This window comes from Diachasmimorpha longicaudata, chromosome 1 (assembly GCF_034640455.1).
Source record: "Diachasmimorpha longicaudata isolate KC_UGA_2023 chromosome 1, iyDiaLong2, whole genome shotgun sequence".
Taxonomy (NCBI): Eukaryota; Metazoa; Arthropoda; class Insecta; order Hymenoptera; family Braconidae; genus Diachasmimorpha; species Diachasmimorpha longicaudata.
The window spans coordinates 3,572,107-3,597,658 of record NC_087225.1 but is presented as its reverse complement, the minus strand read 5'-3'; positions in this window follow the sequence as shown (position 1 = coordinate 3,597,658).

Below are 25,552 nucleotides of genomic sequence, written 5' to 3'. Positions count from 1 at the left end.
TAAAGTCGATTTTTTCGTTTTTCGCGTTTTTCTCGGCTCCTGGCACTCCTAGAGCAAAACGGGCCCGGATTTGGGATCACACGGTTTTTCGTCCCTATCTTTGGAAATATCACAGCTAGGGCAATTTGGCTGGCGCCATTGGATTCGTGAGACGATTTCCGATTTTTCTAAGGGTCCGGGACTTTTCTCGGCTCCTGGGCCTCCTAGAGCAAAACGGGCCCGGATTTGGGATCACACCGTTTTTCGTCCATATCTTTGGAAATATCATAGCTAGGACAATTTGGCTGGCGCCATTGGATTCGTGAGACGATTTCCTATGTTTCTAGGGGTCCGGGAATTTTCTAAAGTCGATTTTTTCGTTTTTCGCGTTTTTCTCGGCTCCCGGGCCTCCTAGAGCAAAACGGGCCCGGATTTGGCATCACACGGTTTTTCGTCCCTATCTTTGGAAATATCACAGCTAGGACAATTTGGCTGGCGCCATTGGATTCGCAATACGATTTCCGATTTTTCTAGGGGTCCGGGAATTTTCTAAAGTCGATTTTTTCGTTTTTCGCGTTTTTCTCGGCTCCTGGGCCTCCTAGAGCAAAACGGGCCCGGATTTGGGATCACACCGTTTTTCGTCCATTTCTTTGGAACTATAATATCTAGGGTAATTTGTTCGGCGGCATTGGATTCGTGAGATGATTTCCGATTTTTCTAGGGGTCCGGGAATTGTCCACAGTCGATTTTTTGGTTTTTCGCGTTTTTCTCGGCTCCTGGGCCTCCTAGAGCCAAACGGGCCTGGATTTGGGATCACACCGTTCTTCGCCCATATCTTTGGAAATATCATAGCTAGGGCAATTTGGCTGGCGCCATTTGATTCGTTAGACGATTTCCGATTTTTCTAGGGGTCCGCGAATTGTCCACAGTCGATTTTTTCGTTTTTCGCATTTTTCTCGGCTCTTGGCCCTCCTAGAGCAAAACGGGCCCGGATTTGGGATCACACCGTTTTTCGTCCATTTCTTTGGAACTATCATAGCTAGGATAATTTGGCTGGCGCCATTGGAATCGTGAGACGATTTCCGATTTTTCTAGGGGTCCGCGAATTGCCCACAGTAGATTTTTTCGTTTTGCGAAAATCACACCGTTTTTTGACCATATCTTTGGAAATATCATAGCTAGAACACTTTGGCTAGCGTCATTGGAATCGTGAGACGATTTCCAATTTTTCTAGGGGTCCGCGAATTGCCCACAGTACATTTTTTCGTTTTGCGCGTTTTTCTCGGCTCCTGGCCCTCCTAGAGCCAAACGGGCCCGGATTTGGGATCACACCGTTTTCCCCCATATCTTTGGAAATATCACAGCTAGGACCATTTGGCTGGCGCCATTGGATTCGCGATACGATTTCCGATTTTTCTAGGGGTCCGGGAATTTTCTAAAGTCGATTTTTTCGTTTTTCGCGTTTTTCTCGGATCCTGGGCCTCCTAGAGCCAAACGGGCGCGGATTTGGGATCACACCGTTCTTCGCCCATATCTTTGGAAATATCATAGCTAGAACACTTTGGCTAGCGCCATTGGATTCGTGAGATGATTTGCGATTTTTCTAGGGGTCCGGGAATTGTCCACTGTCGATTTTTTCGTTTTTCGCGTTTTTCTCGGCTCCTGGGCCTCCTAAAGCAAAACGGGCCCGAATTTGGGATCACACCGTTTTTCGTCCATATCTTTGGAAATATCATAGCTAGGACAATTTGGCTGGCGCCCTTGGATTCGTGAGAGGAGTTCCGATTTTTCTAGGCGTCCGGGAATTTTCTAAAGTCGATTTTTTCGTTTTTTGCGTTTTTCTCGGCTCCTGGCCCTCCTATAGCAAAACGCGGCCGGATTTGGGATCACACCGTTTTCCCCCATATCTTTGGAAATATCACAGCTAGGACCATTTGGCTGGCGCCATTGGATTCGCGATAGGATTTCCGATTTTTCTAGGGGTCCGGGAATTTTCTAAAGTCGATTTTTTCGTTTTTCGCGTTTTTCTCGGCTCCTGGCCCTCCTATAGCAAAACGCGGCCGGATTTGGGATCACACCGTTTTCCCCCATATCTTTGGAAATATCACAGCTAGGACCATTTGGCTGGCGCCATTGGATTCGCGATACGATTTCCGATTTTTCTAGGGGTCCGGGAATTTTCTAAAGTCGATTTTTTCGTTTTTCGCGTTTTTCTCGGCTCCTGGCACTCCTAGAGCATAACGGGCCCGGATTTGGGATCACACGGTTTTTCGTCCCTATCTTTGGAAATATCACAGCTAGGGCAATTTGGCTGGCGCCATTGGATTCGTGAGACGATTTCCGATTTTTCTAAGGGTCCGGGACTTTTCTCGGCTCCTGGGCCTCCTAGAGCAAAACGGGCCCGGATTTGGGATCACACCGTTTTTCGTCCATATCTTTGGAAATATCATCGCTAGGGCAATTTGGCTGGCGCCATTTCATTCGTTAGACGATTTCCGATTTTTCTAGGGGTCCCCGAATTGTCCACAGTCGATTTTTTCGTTTTTCGCATTTTTCTCGGCTCCTTGGCCTCTTAGAGCCAAACGGGCCCGGATTTGGACTCAGACCGATTTTCGCCCATTTCTTTGGAACTATAATATCTAGGGTAATTTGTTCGGCGGCATTGGATTCGTGAGATGATTTCCGATTTTTCTAGGGGTCCGGGAATTGTCCACAGTCGATTTTTTGGTTTTTCGCGTTTTTCTCGGCTCCTGGGCCTCCTAGAGCCAAACGGGCCTGGATTTGGGATCACACCGTTCTTCGCCCATATCTTTGGAAATATCATAGCTAGGGCAATTTGGCTGGCGCCATTGGATTCGTGAGACGATTTCCGATTTTTCTAGGGGTCCGCGAATTGTCCACAGTCGATTTTTTCGTTTTTCGCGTTTTTCTCGGCTCCTGGCACTCCTAGAGCAAAACGGGCCCGGATTTGGGATCACACGGTTTTTCGTCCCTATCTTTGGAAATATCACAGCTAGGGCAATTTGGCTGGCGCCATTGGATTCGTGAGACGATTTCCGATTTTTCTAGGGGTCCGCGCATTGTCCACAGTCGATTTTTTCGTTTTTCGCATTTTTCTCGGCTCCTGGCCCTCCTAGAAGAAAACGGGCCCGGATTTGGGATCACACCGTTTTTAGCCCATATCTTTGGAAATATCATAGCTAGAAGACTTTGGCTAGCGCCATTGGATTCGTGAGACGATTTCCGATTTTTCTAGGGGTCCGGGAATTTTCTAAAGTCGATTTTTTCGTTTTTCGCGTTTTTCTCGGCTCCTAGCACTCCTAGAGCAAAACGGGCCCGGATTTGGGATCACACGGTTTTTCGTCCCTATCTTTGGAAATATCACAGCTAGGGCAATTTGGCTGGCGCCATTGGATTCGTGAGACGATTTCCGATTTTTCTAGGGGTCCGGGAATTGTCCACAGTCTATTTTTTCGTTTTTCGCATTTTTCTCGGCTCCTGGCCCTCCTAGAAGAAAACGGGCCCGGATTTGGGATCACACCGTTTTTAGCCCATATCTTTGGAAATATCATAGCTAGGAGAATTTGGCTGGCGCCCTTGGATTCGTGAGAGGAGTTCCGATTTTTCTAGGGGTCCGGGAATTTTCTAAAGTCGATTTTTTCGTTTTTTGCGTTTTTCTCGGCTCCTGGCCCTCCTATAGCAAAACGCGGCCGGATTTGGGATCACTCCGTTTTCCCCCATATCTTTGGAAATATCACAGCTAGGACCATTTGGCTGGCGCCATTGGATTCGCGATACGATTTCCGATTTTTCTAGGGGTCCGGGAATTTTCTAAAGTCGCTTTTTTCGTTTTTGCGTTTTTCTCGGCTCCTGGCACTCCTAGAGCAAAACGGGCCCGGATTTGGGATCACACGGTTTTTCGTCCCTATCTTTGGAAATATCACAGCTAGGGCAATTTGGCTGGCGCCATTGGATTCGTGAGACGATTTCCGATTTTTCTAGGGGTCCGCGCATTGTCCACAGTCGATTTTTTCGTTTTTCGCATTTTTCTCGGCTCCTGGCCCTCCTAGAAGAAAACGGGCCCGGATTTGGGATCACACCGTTTTTAGCCCATATCTTTGGAAATATCATAGCTAGAAGACTTTGGCTAGCGCCATTGGATTCGTGAGACGATTTCCGATTTTTCTAGGGGTCCGGGAATTTTCTAAAGTCGATTTTTTCGTTTTTCGCGTTTTTCTCGGATCCTGGGCCTCCTAGAGCCAAACGGGCGCGGATTTGGGATCACACCGTTCTTCGCCCATATCTTTGGAAATATCATAGCTAGGGCAATTTGGCTGGCGCCATTGGATTCGTGAGACGATTTCCGATTTTTCTAGGGGTCCGGGAACTTTCTAAAGTCGATTTTTTCGATTTTCGCGTTTTTCTGGGCTCCTATGCCTCCTAGAGCCAAACGGGCCCGGATTTGGTATCACACCGTTTTTCGTCCATATCTTTGGAAATATCATAGCTAGGAGAATTTGGCTGGCGCCCTTGGATTCGTGAGAGGATTTCCGATTTTTCTAGGGGTCCGGGAATTTTCTAAAGTCGATTTTTTCGTTTTTTGCGTTTTTCTCGGCTCCTGGCCCTCCTATAGCAAAACGCGGCCGGATTTGGGATCACTCCGTTTTCCCCCATATCTTTGGAAATATCACAGCTAGGACCATTTGGCTGGCGCCATTGGATTCGCGATACGATTTCCGATTTTTCTAGGGGTCCGGGAATTTTCTAAAGTCGCTTTTTTCGTTTTTCGCGTTTTTCTCGGCTCCTGGCACTCCTAGAGCAAAACGGGCCCGGATTTGGGATCACACGGTTTTTCGTCCCTATCTTTGGAAATATCACAGCTAGGGCAATTTGGCTGGCGCCATTGGATTCGTGAGACGATTTCCGATTTTTCTAGGGGTCCGCGAATTGTCCACAGTCGATTTTTTCGTTTTTCGCATTTTTCTCGGCTCCTGGCCCTCCTAGAAGAAAACGGGCCCGGATTTGGGATCACACCGTTTTTAGCCCATATCTTTGGAAATATCATAGCTAGAAGACTTTGGCTAGCGCCATTGGATTCGTGAGACGATTTCCGATTTTTCTAGGGGTCCGGGAATTTTCTAAAGTCGATTTTTTCGTTTTTCGCGTTTTTCTCGGCTCCTAGCACTCCTAGAGCAAAACGGGCCCGGATTTGGGATCACACGGTTTTTCGTCCCTATCTTTGGAAATATCACAGCTAGGGCAATTTGGCTGGCGCCATTGGATTCGTGAGACGATTTCCGATTTTTCTAGGGGTCCGGGAATTTTCTAAAGTCGATTTTTTCGTTTTTCGCGTTTTTCTCGGATCCTGGGCCTCCTAGAGCCAAACGGGCGCGGATTTGGGATCACACCGTTCTTCGCCCATATCTTTGGAAATATCATAGCTAGGGCAATTTGGCTGGCGCCATTGGATTCGTGAGACGATTTCCGATTTTTCTAGGGGTCCGGGAACTTTCTAAAGTCGATTTTTTCGATTTTCGCGTTTTTCTGGGCTCCTATGCCTCCTAGAGCCAAACGGGCCCGGATTTGGTATCACACCGTTTTTCGTCCATATCTTTGGAAATATCATAGCTAGGAGAATTTGGCTGGCGCCCTTGGATTCGTGAGAGGATTTCCGATTTTTCTAGGGGTCCGGGAATTTTCTAAAGTCGATTTTTTCGTTTTTTGCGTTTTTCTCGGCTCCTGGCCCTCCTATAGCAAAACGCGGCCGGATTTGGGATCACTCCGTTTTCCCCCATATCTTTGGAAATATCACAGCTAGGACCATTTGGCTGGCGCCATTGGATTCGCGATACGATTTCCGATTTTTCTAGGGGTCCGGGAATTTTCTAAAGTCGCTTTTTTCGTTTTTCGCGTTTTTCTCGGCTCCTGGCACTCCTAGAGCAAAACGGGCCCGGATTTGGGATCACACGGTTTTTCGTCCCTATCTTTGGAAATATCACAGCTAGGGCAATTTGGCTGGCGCCATTGGATTCGTGAGACGATTTCCGATTTTTCTAGGGGTCCGCGAATTGTCCACAGTCGATTTTTTCGTTTTTCGCATTTTTCCCGGCTCCTGGCCCTCCTAGGGCAAAACGGGCCCGGATTTGGGATCACACCGTTTTTCGTCCATATCTTTGGAAATATCATAACTAGGACAATTTGGCTGGCACCATTGGATTCGTGAGAGGATTTCCGATTTTTCTAGGGGTCCGGGAATTTTCGAAAGTCGATTTTTTCGTTTTTCGCGTTTTTCTCGGCTCCTGGCCCTCCTAGAGCCAAACGGGCGCGGATTTGGGATCACACCGTTCTTCGCCCATATCTTTGGAAATATCATAGCTAGGGCAATTTGGCTGGCGCCATTGGATTCGTGAGACGATTTCCGATTTTTCTAGGGGTCCGGGAACTTTCTAAAGTCGATTTTTTCGATTTTCGCGTTTTTCTGGGCTCCTATGCCTCCTAGAGCCAAACGGGCCCGGATTTGGTATCACACCGTTTTTCGTCCATATCTTTGGAAATATCATAGCTAGGAGAATTTGGCTGGCGCCCTTGGATTCGTGAGAGGATTTCCGATTTTTCTAGGGGTCCGGGAATTTTCTAAAGTCGATTTTTTCGTTTTTTGCGTTTTTCTCGGCTCCTGGCCCTCCTATAGCAAAACGCGGCCGGATTTGGGATCACTCCGTTTTCCCCCATATCTTTGGAAATATCACAGCTAGGACCATTTGGCTGGCGCCATTGGATTCGCGATACGATTTCCGATTTTTCTAGGGGTCCGGGAATTTTCTAAAGTCGCTTTTTTCGTTTTTCGCGTTTTTCTCGGCTCCTGGCACTCCTAGAGCAAAACGGGCCCGGATTTGGGATCACACGGTTTTTCGTCCCTATCTTTGGAAATATCACAGCTAGGGCAATTTGGCTGGCGCCATTGGATTCGTGAGACGATTTCCGATTTTTCTAGGGGTCCGCGAATTGTCCACAGTCGATTTTTTCGTTTTTCGCATTTTTCCCGGCTCCTGGCCCTCCTAGGGCAAAACGGGCCCGGATTTGGGATCACACCGTTTTTCGTCCATATCTTTGGAAATATCATAACTAGGACAATTTGGCTGGCACCATTGGATTCGTGAGAGGATTTCCGATTTTTCTAGGGGTCCGGGAATTTTCGAAAGTCGATTTTTTCGTTTTTCGCGTTTTTCTCGGCTCCTGGCCCTCCTAGAGCCAAACGGGCGCGGATTTGGGATCACACCGTTCTTCGCCCATATCTTTGGAAATATCATAGCTAGGGCAATTTGGCTGGCGCCATTGGATTCGTGAGACGATTTCCGATTTTTCTAGGGGTCCGGGAACTTTCTAAAGTCGATTTTTTCGATTTTCGCGTTTTTCTGGGCTCCTATGCCTCCTAGAGCCAAACGGGCCCGGATTTGGTATCACACCGTTTTTCGTCCATATCTTTGGAAATATCATAGCTAGGAGAATTTGGCTGGCGCCCTTGGATTCGTGAGAGGAGTTCCGATTTTTCTAGGGGTCCGGGAATTTTCTAAAGTCGATTTTTTCGTTTTTTGCGTTTTTCTCGGCTCCTGGCCCTCCTATAGCAAAACGCGGCCGGATTTGGGATCACACCGTTTTCCCCCATATCTTTGGAAATATCACAGCTAGGACCATTTGGCTGGCGCCATTGGATTCGCGATACGATTTCCGATTTTTCTAGGGGTCCGGGAATTTTCTAAAGTCGCTTTTTTCGTTTTTCGCGTTTTTCTCGGCTCCTGGCACTCCTAGAGCAAAACGGGCCCGGATTTGGGATCACACGGTTTTTCGTCCCTATCTTTGGAAATATCACAGCTAGGGCAATTTGGCTGGCGCCATTGGATTCGTGAGACGATTTCCGATTTTTCTAGGGGTCCGCGAATTGTCCACAGTCGATTTTTTCGTTTTTCGCATTTTTCCCGGCTCCTGGCCCTCCTAGGGCAAAACGGGCCCGGATTTGGGATCACACCGTTTTTCGTCCATATCTTTGGAAATATCATAGCTAGGACAATTTGGCTGGCACCATTGGATTCGTGAGAGGATTTCCGATTTTTCTAGGGGTCCGGGAATTTTCGAAAGTCGATTTTTTCGTTTTTCGCGTTTTTCTCGGCTCCTGGCCCTCCTAGAGCAGAACGGGCCCTCATTTGGGATCACAGCGTTTTTAGCCCATATCTTTGGAAATATCATAGCTAGAACACTTTGGCTAGCGTCATTGGAATCGTGAGACGATTTCCGATTTTTCTAGGGGTCCGCGAATTGCCCACAGTACATTTTTTCGTTTTGCGCGTTTTTCTCGGCTCCTGGCCCTCCTAGAGCATAACGGGCCCGGATTTGGGATCACACCGTTTTTCGTCCATTTCTTTGGAACTATAATATCTAGGGTAATTTGTTCGGCGGCATTGGATTCGTGAGATGATTTCCGATTTTTCTAGGGGTCCGGGAATTGTCCACAGTCGATTTTTTCGTTTTTCGCATTTTTCTCGGCTCCTGGCCCTCCTAGAGCAAAACGGGACCGGATTTGGTATCACACCGTTTTTCGTCCATATCTTTGGAAATATCATAGCTAGGACAATTTGGCTGGCGCCCTTGGATTCGTGAGAGGAGTTCCGATTTTTCTAGGGGTCCGGGAATTTTCTAAAGTCGATTTTTTCGTTTTTTGCGTTTTTCTCGGCTCCTGGCCCTCCTATAGCAAAACGCGGCCGGATTTGGGATCACACCATTTTCCCCCATATCTTTGGAAATATCACAGCTAGGACCATTTGGCTGGCGCCATTGGATTCGCGATACGATTTCCGATTTTTCTAGGGGTCCGGGAATTTTCTAAAGTCGATTATTTCGTTTTTCGCGTTTTTCTCGGCTCCTGGCACTCCTAGAGCAAAACGGGCCCGGATTTGGGATCACACGGTTTTTCGTCCCTATCTTTGGAAATATCACAGCTAGGGCAATTTGGCTGGCGCCATTGGATTCGTGAGACGATTTCCGATTTTTCTAAGGGTCCGGGACTTTTCTCGGCTCCTGGGCCTCCTAGAGCAAAACGGGCCCGGATTTGGGATCACACCGTTTTTCGTCCATATCTTTGGAAATATCATAGCTAGGACAATTTGGCTGGCGCCATGGGATTCGTGAGACGATTTCCGATTTTTCTAGGGGTCCGGGAATTTTCTAAAGTCGATTTTTTCGTTTTTCGCGTTTTTCTCGGCTCCTGGCCCTCCTAGAGCAGAACGGGCCCTCATTTGGGATCACAGCGTTTTTAGCCCATATCTTTGGAAATATCATAGCTAGAACACTTTGGCTAGCGTCATTGGAATCGTGAGACGTTTTCCGATTTTTCTAGGGGTCCGCGAATTGCCCACAGTACATTTTTTCGTTTTGCGCGTTTTTCTCGGCTCCTGGCCCTCCTAGAGCATAACGGGCCCGGATTTGGGATCACACCGTTTTTCGTCCATTTCTTTGGAACTATAATATCTAGGGTAATTTGTTCGGCGGCATTGGATTCGTGAGATGATTTCCGATTTTTCTAGGGGTCCGGGAATTGTCCACAGTCGATTTTTTCGTTTTTCGCATTTTTCTCGGCTCCTGGCCCTCCTAGAGCAAAACGGGCCCGGATTTGGTATCACACCGTTTTTCGTCCATATCTTTGGAAATATCATAGCTAGGACAATTTGGCTGGCGCCCTTGGATTCGTGAGAGGAGTTTCGATTTTTCTAGGGGTCCGGGAATTTTCTAAAGTCGATTTTTTCGTTTTTTGCGTTTTTCTCGGCTCCTGGCCCTCCTATAGCAAAACGCGGCCGGATTTGGGATCACACCATTTTCCCCCATATCTTTGGAAATATCACAGCTAGGACCATTTGGCTGGCGCCATTGGATTCGCGATACGATTTCCGATTTTTCTAGGGGTCCGGGAATTTTCTAAAGTCGATTTTTTCGTTTTTCGCGTTTTTCTCGGCTCCTGGCACTCCTAGAGCAAAACGGGCCCGGATTTGGGATCACACGGTTTTTCGTCCCTATCTTTGGAAATATCACAGCTAGGGCAATTTGGCTGGCGCCATTGGATTCGTGAGACGATTTCCGATTTTTCTAAGGGTCCGGGACTTTTCTCGGCTCCTGGGCCTCCTAGAGCAAAACGGGCCCGGATTTGGGATCACACCGTTTTTCGTCCATTTCTTTGGAACTATAATATCTAGGGTAATTTGTTCGGCGGCATTGGATTCGTGAGATGATTTCCGATTTTTCTAGGGGTCCGGGAATTGTCCACAGTCGATTTTTTGGTTTCTCGCGTTTTTATCGGCTCCTGGGCCTCCTAGAGCCAAACGGGCCTGGATTTGGGATCACACCGTTCTTCGCCCATATCTTTGGAAATATCATAGCTAGGGCAATTTGGCTGGCGCCATTGGATTCGTGAGATGATTTCCGATTTTTCTAGGGGTCCGGGAATTGTCCACAGTCGATTTTTTCGTTTTTCGCATTTTTCTCGGCTCCTGGCCCTCCTAGAAGAAAACGGGCCCGGAATGGGATCACACCGTTTTTTGTCCATTTCTTTGGAACTATCATAGCTAGGATAATTTGGCTGGCGCCATTGGAATCGTGAGACGATTTCCGATTTTTCTAGGGGTCCGCGAATTGCCCACAGTAGATTTTTTCGTTTTGCGAAAATCACACCGTTTTTTGACCATATCTTTGGAAATATCATAGCTAGGACAATTTGACTGGCCTCATTGGAGTCGTCAGACGATTTCCGATTTTTCTAGGGGTCCGGGAATTTTCTAAAGTCTATTTTTTCGTTTTTCGCGTTTTTCTCGGCTCCTGGCCCTCCTAGAGCAGAACGGGCCCTCATTTGGGATCACAGCGTTTTTAGCCCATATCTTTGGAAATATCATAGCTAGAACACTTTGGCTAGCGTCATTGGAATCGTGAGACGATTTCCGATTTTTCTAGGGGTCCGCGAATTGCCCACGGTCGATTTTTTCGTTTTTCGCATTTTTCTCGGCTTCTGGCCCTCCTAGAGCAACACGGGCCCGGATTTGGTATCACACCGTTTTTCGTCCATATCTTTGGAAATATCATAGCTAGGACAATTTGGCTGGCGCCCTTGGATTCGTGAGAGGAGTTCCGATTTTTCTAGGGGTCCGGGAATTTTCTAAAGTCGATTTTTTCGTTTTTTGCGTTTTTCTCGGCTCCTGGCCCTCCTATAGCAAAACGCGGCCGGATTTGGGATCACACCGTTTTCCCCCATATCTTTGGAAATATCACAGCTAGGACCATTTGGCTGGCGCCATTGGATTCGCGATACGATTTCCGATTTTTCCAGGGGTCCGGGAATTTTCTAAAGTCGATTTTTTCGTTTTTCGCGTTTTTCTCGGCTCCTGGCACTCCTAGAGCAAAACGGGCCCGGATTTGGGATCACACGGTTTTTCGTCCCTATCTTTGGAAATATCACAGCTAGGGCAATTTGGCTGGCGCCATTGGATTCGTGAGACGATTTCCGATTTTTCTAAGGGTCCGGGACTTTTCTCGGCTCCTGGGCCTCCTAGAGCAAAACGGGCCCGGATTTGGGATCACACCGTTTTTCGTCCCTATCTTTGGAAATATCACTGCTAGGACAATTTGGCTGGCGCCATTGGATTCGCAATACGATTTCCGATTTTTCTAGGGGTCCGGGAATTTTCTAAAGTCGATTTTTTCGTTTTTCGCGTTTTTCTCGGCTCCTGGGCCTCCTAGAGCAAAACGGGCCCGGATTTGGGATCACACCGTTTTTCGTCCATTTCTTTGGAACTATAATATCTAGGGTAATTTGTTCGGCGGCATTGGATTCGTGAGATGATTTCCGATTTTTCTAGGGGTCCGGGAATTGTCCACAGTCGATTTTTTGGTTTTTCGCGTTTTTCTCGGCTCCTGGGCCTCCTAGAGCCAAACGGGCCCGGATTTGGGATCACACCGTTCTTCGCCCATATCTTTGGAAATATCATAGCTAGGGCAATTTGGCTGGCGCCATTGGATTCGTGAGACGATTTCCGATTTTTCTAGGGATCCGGGAATTTTCTAAAGTCGATTTTTTCGTTTATCGCGTTTTTCTCGGCTCCTGGGCCTTCTAGAGCAAAACGGGCCCGGATTTGGGATCACACGGTTTTCGTCCGTATCTTTGGAAATGTCATAGCTAGGACAATTTGGCTGGCGCCATTGGATTCGCAATACGATTTCCGATTTTTCTAGGGGTCCGGGAATTTTCTAAAGTCGATTTTTTGGTTTTTCGCGTTTTTCTCGGCTCTTGGGCCTCCTAGAGCAAAACGGGCCCGGATTTGGGATCACACCGTTTTTCGTCCATTTCTTTGGAACTATAATATCTAGGGTAATTTGTTCGGCGGCATTGGATTCGTGAGATGATTTCCGATTTTTCTAGGGGTCCGGGAATTGTCCACAGTCGATTTTTTGGTTTTTCGCGTTTTTCTCGGCTCCTGGGCCTCCTAGAGCCAAACGGGCCTGGATTTGGGATCACACCGTTCTTCGCCCATATCTTTGGAAATATCATAGCTAGGGCAATTTGGCTGGCGCCATTGGATTCGGGAGATGATTTCCGATTTTTCTAGGGGTCCGGGAATTGTCCACAGTCGATTTTTTCGTTTTTCGCATTTTTCTCGGCTCCTGGCCCTCCTAGAAGAAAACGGGCCCGGATTTGGGATCAGACCGTTTTTTGTCCATTTCTTTGGAACTATCATAGCTAGGATCATTTGGCTGGCGCCATTGGAATCGTGAGACGATTTCCGATTTTTCTAGGGGTCCGCGAATTGCCCACAGTAGATTTTTTTGTTTTGCGAAAATCACACCGTTTTTTGACCATATCTTTGGAAATATCATAGCTAGGACAATTTGACTGGCCTCATTGGATTCGTGAGACGATTTCCGATTTTTCTAGGGGTCCGGGAATTTTCTAAAGTCGATTTTTTCGTTTTTCGCGTTTTTCTCGGCTCCTGGCCCTCCTAGAGCAGAACGGGCCCTCATTTGGGATCACAGCGTTTTTAGCCCATATCTTTGGAAATATCATAGCTAGAACACTTTGGCTAGCGTCATTGGAATCGTGAGACGATTTCCGATTTTTCTAGGGGTCCGCGAATTGCCCACAGTCGATTTTTTCGTTGTTCGCATTTTTCCCGGCTCCTCGCCCTCCTAGGGCAAAACGGGCCCGGATTTGGGATCACACCGTTTTTCGTCCATATCTTTGGAAATATCATAGCTAGGACAATTTGGCTGGCACCATTGGATTCGTGAGAGGATTTCCGATTTTTCTAGGGGTCCGGGAATTTTCTTAAGTCGATTTTTTGGTTTTTCGCGTTTTTCTCGGCTCCTGGGCCTCCTAGAGCCAAACGGGCCCGGATTTGGGATCACACCGTTCTTCGCCCATATCTTTGGAAATATCATAGCTAGGGCAATTTGGCTGGCGCCATTTGATTCGTTAGACGATTTCCGATTTTTCTAGGGGTCCGCGAATTGCCCACAGTAGATTTTTTTGTTTTGCGAAAATCACACCGTTTTTTGACCATATCTTTGGAAATATCATAGCTAGGACAATTTGACTGGCCTCATTGGATTCGTGAGACGATTTCCGATTTTTCTAGGGGTCCGGGAATTTTCTAAAGTCGATTTTTTCGTTTTTCGCGTTTTTCTCGGCTCCTGGCCCTCCTAGAGCAGAACGGGCCCTCATTTGGGATCACAGCGTTTTTAGCCCATATCTTTGGAAATATCATAGCTAGAACACTTTGGCTAGCGTCATTGGAATCGTGAGACGATTTCCGATTTTTCTAGGGGTCCGCGAATTGCCCACAGTCGATTTTTTCGTTTTTCGCATTTTTCTCGGCTCCTGGCCCTCCTAGAGCAAAACGGGCCCGGATTTGGTATCACACCGTTTTTCGTCCATATCTTTGGAAATATCATAGCTAGGAGAATTTGGCTGGCACCCTTGGATTCGTGAGAGGAGTTCCGATTTTTCTAGGGGTCCGGGAATTTTCTAAAGTCGATTTTTTCGTTTTTTGCGTTTTTCTCGGCTCCTGGGCCTCCTAGAGCAAAACGGGCCCGGATTTGGGATCACACCGTTTTTCGTCCATATCTTTGGAAATATCATAGCTAGGGCAATTTGGCTGGCGCCATTTGATTCGTTAGACGATTTCCGATTTTTCTAGGGGTCCCCGAATTGTCCACAGTCGATTTTTTCGTTTTTCGCATTTTTCTCGGCTCCTTGGCCTCTTAGAGCCAAACGGGCCCGGATTTGGGATCACACGGTTTTTCGTCCCTATCTTTGGAAATATCACAGCTAGGGCAATTTGGCTGGCGCCATTGGATTCGTGAGACGATTTCCGATTTTTCTAGGGGTCCGCGCATTGTCCACAGTCGATTTTTTCGTTTTTCGCATTTTTCTCGGCTCCTGGCCCTCCTAGAAGAAAACGGGCCCGGATTTGGGATCACACCGTTTTTAGCCCATATCTTTGGAAATATCATAGCTAGAAGACTTTGGCTAGCGCCATTGGATTCGTGAGACGATTTCCGATTTTTCTAGGGGTCCGGGAATTTTCTAAAGTCGATTTTTTCGTTTTTCGCGTTTTTCTCGGCTCCTAGCACTCCTAGAGCAAAACGGGCCCGGATTTGGGATCACACGGTTTTTCGTCCCTATCTTTGGAAATATCACAGCTAGGGCAATTTGGCTGGCGCCATTGGATTCGTGAGACGATTTCCGATTTTTCTAGGGGTCCGGGAATTTTCTAAAGTCGATTTTTTCGTTTTTTGCGTTTTTCGCGGCTCCTGGCCCTCCTATAGCAAAACGCGGCCGGATTTGGGATCACACCGTTTTCCCCCATATCTTTGGAAATATCACAGCTAGGACCATTTGGCTGGCGCCATTGGATTCGTGAGACGATTTCCGATTTTTCTAGGGGTCCGGGAATTTTCTAAAGTCGATTTTTTCGTTTTTCGCGTTTTTCTCGGCTCCTGGCCCTCCTAGAGCAGAACGGGCCCTCATTTGGGATCACAGCGTTTTTCGCCCATATCTTTGGAAATATCATAGCTAGAAGACTTTGGCTGGCACCATTGGATTCGTGAGAGGATTTCCGATTTTTCTAGGGGTCCGGGAATTTTCTAAAGTCGATTTTTTCGTTTTTCGCGTTTTTCTCGGATCCTGGGCCTCCTAGAGCCAAACGGGCCCGGATTTGGATTCACACCGTTTTTCGTCCCTTTCTTTGGAACTATAATATCTAGGGTAATTTGTTCGGCGGCATTGGATTCGTGAGATGATTTCCGATTTTTCTAGGGGTCCGGGAATTGTCCACAGTCGATTTTTTCGTTTTTCGCGTTTTTCTCGGCTCCTTGGCCACTTAGAGCCAAACGGGCCCGGATTTGGATTCAGACCGATTTTCGCCCATTTCTTTGGAACTATAATATCTATGGTAATTTGTTCGGCGCCATTGGATTCGTGAGACGATTTCCGATTTTTCTAGGGATCCGGGAATTTTCTAAAGTCGATTTTTTCGTTTTTCGCGTTTTTTTCGGCTCCTGGGCCTCCTAGAGCAAAACGGGCCCGGATTTGGGATCACACGGTTTTTCGTCCGTATCTTTGGAAATATCACAGCTAGGACAATTTGGCTGGCGCCATTGGATTCGCAATACGATTTCCGATTTTTCTAGGGGTCCGGGAATTTTCTAAAGTCGATTTTTTGGTTTTTCGCGTTTTTCTCAGCTCTTGGGCCTCCTAGAGCAAAACGGGCCCGGATTTGGGATCACACCGTTTTTCGTCCATTTCTTTGGAACTATAATATCTAGGGTAATTTGTTCGGCGGCATTGGATTCGTGAGAGGAGTTCCGATTTTTCTAGGGGTCCGCGAATTTTCTAAAGTCGATTTTTTCGTTTTTTGCGTTTTTCGCGGCTCCTGGCCCTCCTATAGCAAAACGCGGCCGGATTTGGGATCACACCGTTTTCCCCCATATCTTTGGAAATATCACAGCTAGGACCATTTGGCTGGCGCCATTGGATTCGCGATACGATTTCCGATTTTTCTAGGGTTCCGGGAATTTTCTAAAGTCGATTTTTTCGTTTTTCGCGTTTTTCTCGGCTCCTGGCACTCCTAGAGCAAAACAGGCCCGGATTTGGGATCACACGGTTTTTCGTCTCTATCTTTGGAAATATCACAGCTAGGGCAATTTGGCTGGCGCCATTGGATTCGTGAGACGATTTCCGATTTTTCTAGGGGTCCGCGCATTGTCCACAGTCGATTTTTTCGTTTTTCGCATTTTTCTCGGCTCCTGGCCCTCCTAGAAGAAAACGGGCCCGGATTTGGGATCACACCGTTTTTAGCCCATATCTTTGGAAATATCATAGCTAGAAGACTTTGGCTAGCGCCATTGGATTCGCAATACGATTTCCGATTTTTCTAGGGGTCCGGGAATTTTCTAAAGTCGATTTTTTCGTTTTTCGCGTTTTTCTCGGCTCCTGGGCGTCCTAGAGCAAAACGGGCCCGGATTTGAGATCACACCGTTTTTCTTCCATATCTTTGGAAATATACTAGTCACCCGTCGAAGCGCATCGGTTCGATTCTTCGGCGCCTGCGCATTAGTCCGATTCCACTTCGCCTGCGCATCAGTCCGAAGCTTCTGCGCGTGCGCATCAGTCCAATTCTTCTGCGCATGCGCGTCAGTCCCATTCTTCGCCGCATGCGCCAGACTCCCCTCCGCCTGCGTATCAACCCGATGCCTCTGCGCATGCGCGTCAGTCCGATCCTGCTGCGCCTGCGCATCAGTCCGATCCTCCTGCTCCTGCGCATCAGTCCGATTCTTCTGCGCATGCGCATCAGTCCGACTCCCCTTCGCTGGAGTATCCGTCCGATGCTTCTGCGTCTGCGCATCAGTTCGATTTTTCGGCGCCTACGCATTAGTCCGATTCCACTCCGCCTGCGCATCAGTCCGATGCCTCTGCGCGTGCTCGTCGGTTCGATTTCTCCGCACATGCGCATCAGTCCGATTGCTCTCCGCCTGCACATCAGTCCAACTCCTATGGCTCCTAGAGCAAAAAAGGCCCGGATTTGGGATCACACCGTTCTTCGCCCATATCTTTGGAAATATCATAGCTAGGGCTATTTGGCTGGCGCCATTGGATTCGTGAGACGAATTCCGATTTTTCTATGGGTCCGGGAATTTTCTAAAGTCGATTTTTTCGATTTTCGCGTTTTTCTGGGCTCCTATGCCTCCTAGGGCCAAACGGGCCCGGATTTGGGATCACACCGTTCTTCGCCCATAACTTTAGAAATATCATAGCTAGGGCAATTTGGCTGGCGCCCTTGGAGTCGTGAGAGGATTTCCGATTTTTCTAGGGGTCCGGGAATTTTCTAAAGTCGATTTTTTCGTTTTTCGCGTTTTTCTCGGCTCCTGGGCCTCCTAGAGCAAAACGGGCCCGGATTTGGGATCACACCGTTTTTCGTCCATATCTTTGGAAATATCATAGCTAGGACAATTTGGCTGGCGCCATTGGATTCGCAATACGATTTCCGATTTTTCTAGGGGTCCGGGAATTTTCTAAAGTCGATTTTTTCGTTTTTCGCGTTTTTCTCGGCTCCTGGGCGTCCTAGAGCAAAACGGGCCCGGATTTGAGATCACACCGTTTTTCTTCCATATCTTTGGAAATATACTAGTCACCCGTCGAAGCGCATCGGTTCGATTCTTCGGCGCCTGCGCATTAGTCCGATTCCACTTCGCCTGCGCATCAGTCCGAAGCTTCTGCGCGTGCGCATCAGTCCAATTCTTCTGCGCATGCGCGTCAGTCCCATTCTTCGCCGCATGCGCCAGACTCCCCTCCGCCTGCGTATCAACCCGATGCCTCTGCGCATGCGCGTCAGTCCGATCCTGCTGCGCCTGCGCATCAGTCCGATCCTCCTGCTCCTGCGCATCAGTCCGATTCTTCTGCGCATGCGCATCAGTCCGACTCCCCTTCGCTGGAGTATCCGTCCGATGCTTCTGCGTCTGCGCATCAGTTCGATTTTTCGGCGCCTACGCATTAGTCCGATTCCACTCCGCCTGCGCATCGGTCCGATGCCTCTGCGCGTGCTCGTCGGTTCGATTTCTCCGCACATGCGCATCAGTCCGATTGTTCTCCGCCTGCACATCAGTCCAACTCCTATGGCTCCTAGAGCAAAAAAGGCCCGGATTTGGGATCACACCGTTCTTCGCCCATATCTTTGGAAATATCATAGCTAGGGCTATTTGGCTGGCGCCATTGGATTCGTGAGACGAATTCCGATTTTTCTATGGGTCCGGGAATTTTCTAAAGTCGATTTTTTCGATTTTCGCGTTTTTCTGGGCTCCTATGCCTCCTAGGGCCAAACGGGCCCGGATTTGGGATCACACCGTTCTTCGCCCATAACTTTAGAAATATCATAGCTAGGGCAATTTGGCTGGCGCCCTTGGATTCGTGAGAGGATTTCCGATTTTTCTAGGGGTCCGGGAATTTTCTAAAGTCGATTTTTTCGTTTTTCGCGTTTTTCTCGGCTCCTGGGCCTCCTAGAGCAAAACGGGCCCGGATTTGGGATCACACCGTTTTTCGTCCATATCTTTGGAAATATCATAGCTAGGACAATTTGGCTGGCGCCATTGGATTCGCAATACGATTTCCGATTTTTCTAGGGGTCCGGGAATTTTCTAAAGTCGATTTTTTCGTTTTTCGCATTTTTCTCGGCTCCTGGGCGTCCTAGAGCAAAACGGGCCCGGATTTGAGATCACACCGTTTTTCTTCCATATCTTTGGAAATATACTAGTCACCCGTCGAAGCGCATCGGTTCGATTCTTCGGCGCCTGCGCATTAGTCCGATTCCACTTCGCCTGCGCATCAGTCCGAAGCTTCTGCGCGTGCGCATCAGTCCAATTCTTCTGCGCATGCGCGTCAGTCCCATTCTTCGCCGCATGCGCCAGACTCCCCTCCGCCTGCGTATCAACCCGATGCCTCTGCGCATGCGCGTCAGTCCGATCCTGCTGCGCCTGCGCATCAGTCCGATCCTCCTGCTCCTGCGCATCAGTCCGATTCTTCTGCGCATGCGCATCAGTCCGACTCCCCTTCGCTGGAGTATCCGTCCGATGCTTCTGCGTCTGCGCATCAGTTCGATTTTTCGGCGCCTACGCATTAGTCCGATTCCACTCCGCCTGCGCATCAGTCCGATGCCTCTGCGCGTGCTCGTCGGTTCGATTTCTCCGCACATGCGCATCAGTCCGATTGCTCTCCGCCTGCACATCAGTCCAACTCCTATGGCTCCTAGAGCAAAAAAGGCCCGGATTTGGGATCACACCGTTCTTCGCCCATATCTTTGGAAATATCATAGCTAGGGCTATTTGGCTGGCGCCATTGGATTCGTGAGACGAATTCCGATTTTTCTATGGGTCCGGGAATTTTCTAAAGTCGATTTTTTCGATTTTCGCGTTTTTCTGGGCTCCTATGCCTCCTAGGGCCAAACGGGCCCGGATTTGGGATCACACCGTTCTTCGCCCATAACTTTAGAAATATCATAGCTAGGGCAATTTGGCTGGCGCCATTGGATTCGTGAGACGATTTTCCATTTTTCTAGGGGTCCGCGAATTGTGCACAGTCGTTTTTTTCGTTTTTCGCATTTTTCTCGGCTCCTGGGCCTCTTAGAGCAAAACGGGCCCTGATTTGGGATCACACCGTTTTTAGCCCATATCTTTGGAAATATCATAGCGAGAACACTTTGGCTACCGCCATTGGATTCGTGAGACGATTTCCGATTTTTCTAGGGGTCCGGGAATTTTCTAAAGTCGATTTTTTTCGTTTTTCGCGTTGTTCTCGGCTCCTGGGCCTCCTAGAGCGAAACGGGGCCGGATTTGGGATCACACCGTTTTTAGCCCCTATCTTTGGAAATATCATAGCTAGAACACTTTGGCTAGCGCCATTGGATTCGTGAGACGATTTCCTATTTTTCTAGGGGTCCGGGAATTTTCTAAAGTCGATTTTTTCGTTTTTCGCGTTTTTCTCGGCTCCTGGGCCTCCTAGAGCAAAACGGGCCCGGATTTGGGATCACACCGTTTTTCGTCCATATCTTTGGAAATATCATAGCTAGGGCTATTTGGCTGGCGCACTTGGATTCGTGAGACGATTTCCGATTTTTCTATGGGTCCGGGAATTTTCTAAAGTCGATTTTTTCGATTTTCGCGTTTTTCTGGGCTCCTATGCCTCCTAGGGCCAAACGGGCCCGGATTTGGGATCACACCGTTCTTCGCCCATAACTTTGGAAATATCATAGCTAGGGCAATTTGGCTGGCGCCCTTGGATTCGTGAGAGGATTTCCGATGTTTCTAGGGGTCCGGGAATTTTCTAAAGTAGATTTTTTCGTTTTTTGCGTTTTTCTCTGCTCCTGGCCCTCCTAGAGGAAAACGGGCCCGGATTTGGGATCACACCGTTCTTCGCCCATATCTTTGGAAATATCATATCAAGGGTAATTTGTTCGGCGGCATTGGATTCGTGAGATGATTTCCGATTTTACTAGGGGTCCGGGAATTGTCCACAGTCGATTTTTTGGTTTTTCGCGTTTTTCTCGGCTCCTGGGCCTCCTAGAGCCAAACGGGCCTGGATTTGGGATCACACCGTTCTTCGCCCATATCTTTGGAAATATCATAGCTAGGGCAATTTGGCTGGCGCCATTGGATTCGTGAGACGATTTCCGATTTTTCTAGGGGTCCGCGAATTGTCCACAGTCGATTTTTTCGTTTTTCGCATTTTTCTCGGCTCCTGGCCCTCCTAGAGCAAAACGGGCCCGGATTTGGGATCACACCGTTTTTCGTCCATTTCTTTGGAACTATCATAGCTAGGATAATTTGGCTGGCGCCATTGGAATCGTGAGACGATTTCCGATTTTTCTAGGGGTCCGCGAATTGCCCACAGTAGATTTTTTCGTTTTGCGAAAATCACACCGTTTTTTGACCATATCTTTGGAAATATCATAGCTAGGACAATTTGACTGGCCTCATTGGATTCGTGAGACGATTTCCGATTTTTCTAGGGGTCCGGGAATTTTCTAAAGTCGATTTTTTCGTTTTTCGCGTTTTTCTCGGCTCCTGGCCCTCCTAGAGCAGAACGGGCCCTCATTTGGGATCACAGCGTTTTTAGCCCATATCTGTGGAACTATAATATCTAGGGTAATTTGTTCGGCGGCATTGGATTCGTGAGATGATTTCCGATTTTTCTAGGGGTCCGGGACTTTTCTAAAGTCGATTCTTTCGTTTTTCGCGTTTTTCTCGGCTCCTGCGCCTCCGAGAGCAAAATGGGCCCGGATTTGGGATCACACCGTTTTTCGTCCATATCTTTGGAAATATCATAGCTAGGACAATTTGGCTGGCGCCATTGGATTCGCGAGACGATTACCGATTTTTCTAGGGGTCCGGGAATTTTCTAAAGTCGATTTTTTCGATTTTCGCGTTTTTCTCGGCTCCTGGGCCTCCTAGAGCAAAACGGACCCGGATTTGGGATCACACCGTTTTTTGACCATATCTTTGGAAATATCATAGCTAGGACAATTTGACTGGCCTCATTGGATTCGTGAGACGATTTCCGATTTTTCTAGGGGTCCGGGAATTTTCTAAAGTAGATTTTTTCGTTTTTTGCGTTTTTCTCTGCTCCTGGCCCTCCTAGAGGAAAACGGGCCCGGATTTGGGATCACACCGTTCTTCGCCCATATCTTTGGAAATATCATATCTAGGGTAATTTGTTCGGCGGCATTGGATTCGTGAGATGATTTCCGATTTTACTAGGGGTCCGGGAATTGTCCACAGTCGATTTTTTGGTTTTTCGCGTTTTTCTCGGCTCCTGGGCCTCCTAGAGCCAAACGGGCCTGGATTTGGGATCACACCGTTCTTCGCCCATATCTTTGGAAATATCATAGCTAGGGCAATTTGGCTGGCGCCATTGGATTCGTGAGACGATTTCCGATTTTTCTAGGGGTCCGCGAATTGTCCACAGTCGATTTTTTCGTTTTTCGCATTTTTCTCGGCTCCTGGCCCTCCTAGAGCAAAACGGGCCCGGATTTGGGATCACACCGTTTTTCGTCCATTTCTTTGGAACTATCATAGCTAGGATAATTTGGCTGGCGCCATTGGAATCGTGAGACGATTTCCGATTTTTCTAGGGGTCCGCGAATTGCCCACAGTAGATTTTTTCGTTTTGCGAAAATCACACCGTTTTTTGACCATATCTTTGGGAATATCATAGCTAGGACAATTTGACTGGCCTCATTGGATTCGTGAGACGATTTCCGATTTTTCTAGGGGTCCGGGAATTTTCTAAAGTCGATTTTTTCGTTTTTCGCGTTTTTCTCGGCTCCTGGCCCTCCTAGAGCAGAACGGGCCCTCATTTGGGATCACAGCGTTTTTAGCCCATATCTTTGGAACTATAATATCTAGGGTAATTTGTTCGGCGGCATTGGATTCGTGAGATGATTTCCGATTTTACTAGGGGTCCGGGAATTGTCCACAGTCGATTTTTTGGTTTTTCGCGTTTTTCTCGGCTCCTGGGCCTCCTAGAGCCAAACGGGCCTGGATTTGGGATCACACCGTTCTTCGCCCATATCTTTGGAAATATCATAGCTAGGGCAATTTGGCTGGCGCCATTGGATTCGTGAGACGATTTCCGATTTTTCTAGGGGTCCGCGAATTGTCCACAGTCGATTTTTTCGTTTTTCGCCTTTTTCTCGGCTCCTGGCCCTCCTAGAGCAAAACGGGCCCGGATTTGGGATCACACCGTTTTTCGTCCATTTCTTTGGAACTATCATAGCTAGGATAATTTGGCTGGCGCCATTGGAATCGTGAGACGATTTCCGATTTTTCTAGGGTTCCGCGAATTGCCCACAGTAGATTTTTTCGTTTTGCGAAAATCACACCGTTTTTTGACCATATCTTTGGAAATATCATAGCTAGGACAATTTGACTGGCCTCATTGGATTCGTGAGACGATTTCCGATTTTTCTAGGGGTCCGGGAATTTTCTAAAGTCGATTTTTTCGTTTTTCGCGTTTTTCTCGGCTCCTGGCCCTCCTAGAGCAGAACGGGCCCTCATTTGGGATCACAGCGTTTTTAGCCCATATCTTTGGAAATATCATAGCTAGAACACTTTGGCTAGCGTCATTGGAATCGTGAGACGATTTCCGATTTTTCTAGGGGTCCGCGAATTGCCCACAGTACATTTTTTCGTTTTGCGCGTTTTTCTCGGCTCCTGGCCCTCCTAGAGCAAAACGGGCCCGGATTTGGGATCACACCGTTTTTCGTCCATTTCTTTGGAACTATAATATCTAGGGTAATTTGTTCGGCGGCATTGGATTCGTGAGATGATTTCCGATTTTTCTAGGGGTCCGGGAATTTTCTAAAGTCGATTTTTTGGTTTTTCGCGTTTTTCTCGGCTCCCGGGCCTCCTAGAGCAAAACGGGCCCGGATTTGGGATCACACGGTTTTTCGTCCCTATCTTTGGAAATATCACAGCTAGGACAATTTGGCTGGCCATTGGATTCGTGAGACGATTTCCGATTTTTCTAGGGGTCCGGGAATTTTCTAAAGTAGATTTTTTCGTTTTTTGCGTTTTTCTCTGCTCCTGGCCCTCCTAGAGGAAAACGGGCCCGGATTTGGGATCACACCGTTCTTCGCCCATATCTTTGGAAATATCATATCTAGGGTAATTTGTTCGGCGGCATTGGATTCGTGAGATGATTTCCGATTTTACTAGGGGTCCGGGAATTGTCCACAGTCGATTTTTTGGTTTTTCGCGTTTTTCTCGGCTCCTGGGCCTCCTAGAGCCAAACGGGCCTGGATTTGGGATCACACCGTTCTTCGCCCATATCTTTGGAAATATCATAGCTAGGGCAATTTGGCTGGCGCCATTGGATTCGTGAGACGATTTCCGATTTTTCTAGGGGTCCGCGAATTGTCCACAGTCGATTTTTTCGTTTTTCGCATTTTTCTCGGCTCCTGGCCCTCCTAGAGCAAAACGGGCCCGGATTTGGGATCACACCGTTTTTCGTCCATTTCTTTGGAACTATCATAGCTAGGATAATTTGGCTGGCGCCATTGGAATCGTGAGACGATTTCCGATTTTTCTAGGGGTCCGCGAATTGCCCACAGTAGATTTTTTCGTTTTGCGAAAATCACACCGTTTTTTGACCATATCTTTGGGAATATCATAGCTAGGACAATTTGACTGGCCTCATTGGATTCGTGAGACGATTTCCGATTTTTCTAGGGGTCCGGGAATTTTCTAAAGTCGATTTTTTCGTTTTTCGCGTTTTTCTCGGCTCCTGGCCCTCCTAGAGCAGAACGGGCCCTCATTTGGGATCACAGCGTTTTTAGCCCATATCTTTGGAACTATAATATCTAGGGTAATTTGTTCGGCGGCATTGGATTCGTGAGATGATTTCCGATTTTACTAGGGGTCCGGGAATTGTCCACAGTCGATTTTTTGGTTTTTCGCGTTTTTCTCGGCTCCTGGGCCTCCTAGAGCCAAACGGGCCTGGATTTGGGATCACACCGTTCTTCGCCCATATCTTTGGAAATATCATAGCTAGGGCAATTTGGCGGGCGCCATTGGATTCGTGAGACGATTTCCGATTTTTCTAGGGGTCCGCGAATTGTCCACAGTCGATTTTTTCGTTTTTCGCCTTTTTCTCGGCTCCTGGCCCTCCTAGAGCAAAACGGGCCCGGATTTGGGATCACACCGTTTTTCGTCCATTTCTTTGGAACTATCATAGCTAGGATAATTTGGCTGGCGCCATTGGAATCGTGAGACGATTTCCGATTTTTCTAGGGTTCCGCGAATTGCCCACAGTAGATTTTTTCGTTTTGCGAAAATCACACCGTTTTTTGACCATATCTTTGGAAATATCATAGCTAGGACAATTTGACTGGCCTCATTGGATTCGTGAGACGATTTCCGATTTTTCTAGGGGTCCGGGAATTTTCTAAAGTCGATTTTTTCGTTTTTCGCGTTTTTCTCGGCTCCTGGCCCTCCTAGAGCAGAACGGGCCCTCATTTGGGATCACAGCGTTTTTAGCCCATATCTGTGGAACTATAATATCTAGGGTAATTTGTTCGGCGGCATTGGATTCGTGAGATGATTTCCGATTTTTCTAGGGGTCCGGGACTTTTCTAAAGTCGATTCTTTCGTTTTTCGCGTTTTTCTCGGCTCCTGCGCCTCCGAGAGCAAAATGGGCCCGGATTTGGGATCACACCGTTTTTCGTCCATATCTTTGGAAATATCATAGCTAGGACAATTTGGCTGGCGCCATTGGATTCGCGAGACGATTACCGATTTTTCTAGGGGTCCGGGAATTTTCTAAAGTCGATTTTTTCGATTTTCGCGTTTTTCTCGGCTCCTGGGCCTCCTAGAGCAAAACGGACCCGGATTTGGGATCACACCGTTTTTTGACCATATCTTTGGAAATATCATAGCTAGGACAATTTGACTGGCCTCATTGGATTCGTGAGACGATTTCCGATTTTTCTAGGGGTCC